Source organism: Alosa sapidissima, chromosome 20, assembly GCF_018492685.1.
Source record: "Alosa sapidissima isolate fAloSap1 chromosome 20, fAloSap1.pri, whole genome shotgun sequence".
NCBI classification, from domain to species: domain Eukaryota; kingdom Metazoa; phylum Chordata; class Actinopteri; order Clupeiformes; family Clupeidae; genus Alosa; species Alosa sapidissima.
The window spans coordinates 13,090,260-13,094,751 of record NC_055976.1 but is presented as its reverse complement, the minus strand read 5'-3'; positions in this window follow the sequence as shown (position 1 = coordinate 13,094,751).

The following is a 4,492-nucleotide window of genomic DNA, read 5'->3' as shown; positions in this document are numbered from 1 at the left end:
ACCGTGATTTGTTCAAGTAAGAGTTGTTCCTGGACCAACATTCTAAAGACGGTCCTGGACCAACAACTCTTTAACCAATCACAGCCTTGTGATGTCATCAATGTGAGTCTTCTGCTTCTCCCATTGCCATTTTGAAATTTCCCTCCAGAAACAACCAGTGGATCACCAACTTGTACTCAATAAAGGTAGGTCCTTGCACCTTAGATTGTTTTTATTTTTGTTTTAGTTGACTTGGTTCCATGTTTGTCTAATGTAAGCTGCCAGGCTAGGGACCATACATTTACTGTAATACATTAGCTTCCTAATAGGTAATTCAGTGGCTATGCATCTTTTAAATAACTTATTTCAAAGGGATACAGTAGTTGAAGTAGCTTTGAAGCTCATTTAGCAATCTTGGTACCGCTGTTATTATTTTAGAGGCTAGGCTAGGGAACATAAATGTATGCTACAAAATTAGCTTGCTAATAGGTAGGTGCAGCATGCAACTATGTGAAGTGCCAAGCCGCTTGTAGCTTGGTAATAGGCTAAAGCAGTAGCTTTTGTTTGTACATGATCCTGGAGCGACGTTGCCATGTTGGTCTTGGACCATCTTTACAATGTTTGTCCAGGACCGGCTTTACAATGTTGGTCCAGGACCCACATTGTCGTGTTTGTCCAGGACTGTCATTACAATGTTGGTCCAGGACAGTCTTTACAATGTTTGTCCAGGACCCACATTGTCATGTTTGTCCAGGACTGTCATTACAATGTTGGTCCAGGACCCACATTGTCATGTTTGTCCAGGACTGTCATTACAATGTTGGTCCAGGACCGGCTTTACAATGTTGGTCCAGGACCCACATTGTCATGTTTGTCCAGGACCGTCTTTACAATGTTGGTCCAGGACCCACATTGTCATGTTTGTCCAGGACCGTCATTACAATGTTGGTCCAGGACCCACACTGTCATGTTTGTCCAGGACCGTCATTACAATGTTGGTCCAGGACCCACATTGTCATGTTTGTCCAGGACCGTCTTTACAATGTTGGTCCAGGACCCACATTGTCATGTTTGTCCAGGACCGTACAGTACATTGTCATGTTTGTCCAAGACTGTCATTACAATGTTGGTCCAGGACCGACTTTATAGCTTGCTGTTTCATGTCCATCACAGGGAAGTTGGTCCAGGTCCATCATAAGGAAGTTGACCCAGGTCCATCACAGGGAAGTTGGTCCAGGTCCATCGCAGGGATGTTGGTCCAGGCTCATCATAAAAAATTTGGTCCAGGTCCATCACAGGGAAGCTGGCCCAGGTCCATCATAAGAAATACCAGTCTGCACACACTCTGCTTTGGTCTGGACCCAAATGGATGGTCAAGCGATACATCACTGTTTCAATTTAATTTTCTCATTAATCTGTTTATACTACAGTATAATTAAAGGGGGTGGGACAGCAGTTTAAGAAAGATGTTTAGTAGGGGATTGACTTTTACCATGTTAAGCTATGGAGACTGACTGAGTGTGGGTCGTTAAGGGCACTTATTTGGAAAAATATATTGAAATATATTTTAAGTGTCAAAATTGTTTTTTTCTGTCAATTTTGAATATGTACATATATTTCAAAATATATTGTGAAAATATTTGTCAAATATTTTTTTGTGTATGGGGAACATTATATTAATGTGAACACTTACTGTTACAGCTATAAAAATGGCAGAATCATTGTGAGGTGGGCTACACGCTTCACAATGACAGTAAAGAGTTGTCATCGTTATGTGCTTTGTCCATCAGACAACGCAGCTTTCTGCGGTAAGACACGCATGCTGCTTGACTTGGTTCCACTTCCTATATACCACATAACAATAATACTGGAAATTTAAATGAAGGATCAATATTCGGTTTTCCTTTATTCAGTTTTAAAATATTCGGTCCTCGGTTGGGTATATTTTATAATATTTTATAACATATCATTGATGGCACTTCCAAAAGTTTTTATTAGATAGATTGGTGCTGGGTAATAATTCTTAGTGAATGTCTGATAACAACTCTTTGCTGTCATTGTGAAGCGTGTAGCCCACCTCAAACATGGGACTGCCATGTGGCTCACACTGTCCATTCACTTCCCCCTATTGATGGACATTGCTAGGCAAGCTTCAAAGTGCCTAGCAATGTCAAAGACCGGGGTAGACGAAACTTGGTGGGCATGTAACCCCATATGGATAGCATGGAACCATCGTTTTTCGTTTTGATCTGTAGCCCCCCCACTGGACTGGAGGTAGGGCAGACACAGTTTTCTGTCAATATCTTGAGAACTGTAGGGCCTAGGATGACCAATTTTTTCCGTATGTTTGCCTCCAGGGGTCATGTTAACCCATTCCATGTGCACACATGTGCATAAACTGATACACACGCACACACATACATTCACAGTAATCATACGTATGACACATACTTACACAGTAGACATATGTACGCATGCATGCACATGCACAAACACACATACACAAGCACGCACACACACACACACACACACCCACACACATAAACATAAACGTGTACACGCACACATGCACACAATTCAAGAATTTCTCAGAATTATGAACAGGCAAGATGGGGGTGGGGTTGTATAAAATGAATTTTATATGTGAAATCTATGAACTAATCATGTTTTGGTACTTGTTGTCTAGCAGATACCAGTGAGAATTTAGTGTGGATAATGCAATTTAGTGAGACAGTTAGAATCATATAGGCCTTTCAGCGTGATTTATTTTTGTGGAAAAAATGTGCTGGACTGGGCGGCGGTCATATTTTGTACCGCTCTGCGGTACATCTAGTTATATATGGCTTGGTGACACCTATACAGGTAAATTCAGAGATTCTTAGAAAAGTGTATGGCTCCATTCTCTAACAACTTGTAAAGGAACTTTGTGCACAATCCCAGATACAGGACAAAAACAAGCAAAAGTGTTTAGGAAAAAGTCCACACACTCCTTGGTATTTTCTTTTCTTGATTTTATTTTCTCATAGTTTGGCAGGACGTTATGACCTTGATTGTTCTTCCTCAGATTCACTGCAAACACAGGCATTGCACATGGTCTAAATCACCTGGCCTACAGTATAGGGGGGAGCCAGCTCAGTGACTCATTAACCCTTACAGGTATGGCAGGCAAGCTTGTGGCGTGACTAATGCCAAACAAATGCATAAGAACATTATAAGAAACATTAGTAGAACTTTATATAAGACCAAAACAGATCTCTAGTGTATACAAATGCAGATACATAAATATACAGAATACAAAAAATATACAGTTCAATCATTCATTAGACTTTCTGTTCACAGTCCATATTACAAGTTTATATTACAGAAAAGGTCTGATTACAAAATCTTCATTAAGCCCTCTTGGGGCTAAAGTTCCCTGGTGGTCTACCTAAAAAGCCTCTCTTTTTAAAAGCTGACTGTCTATGTCCCCTCCTCTTCGGTGGTTTTTGACTTGTTCTATCCCTATGAACCTCCAAATTTGTTTAAATGAACCGCCAGGGGACTCTTATCATGATTGTTTCTGATGTTGCTTCTGTGTTTATATTCTTGTCTTTAGAGCCCTGCGTGTTTTTCCTACATATGCTTTCCCACAGGGACATTTGATCAAATATACCTAATTAGTAGTGCTGCATGTTATTTTTCCTTTAACCCATAGATCTATTTCGACCTCTCTCTGACCGTCACCACGGTCTTACTGCAAATGATACCATCCTGGCACCTGTCTCGAGACCTGAATATCAACAAAAAGTCACATGACTGACCGGAGGCAGGTCCACAGCATATAGTGCATCCGGTAACCTGCCTCATCCTCTTGCCTTTCTCTCCTCGTTCTTTGAGACCGCTGAAAGTATAACGTTACTTCTTTTTGGAAAACTTAATCCGACACGTTGACGTGCAGGTGCCTAGTGCCCCTGAGGATTGGTAAGTGTTTTCCTAATTTATCAATGTTGCCGGCGGATACGCGTCTTTACGTGTATACCGACTGTGTTTTCTAACTGGGTCTGTTTGACTACAGGTAGGCTACGGTCTGAACTTTCCGTAGCCTGATTGCTGCATTATTTCCGTTGAAAATACCGAATAAGAGAACACCGCACTTACGGTAAGATAAGTGTCTCTTTTTTTCTCTCGCCATCTGCAAGGGCAGGTTGGCTTTATCCCTTAAGTACCCCCATTAAGTTTGATTTGGACTTTTGTGCAAGCAGCGAGGCGGCATTTCTGTTCTTATTCTGCTAATATGTTATTTATCATTAGGCTGCTTGTGTCTGTAATTTGCTAGCCTGAATACAAGTACACAGACGTTTATACCGACTAACACCTGTGCGCAGGACAGTTGCGGTTCATTGTGTTGCCGACAGAGAGTAACCTACCAACGCGGTAATGTTACAAAGACCTGTTGATGTTTGTTTGGCGTGTGCTAGCTACATTGATTATTGTATTTAACCCAGACAGTTTTGTAGGATTGCCTGCACAGTGG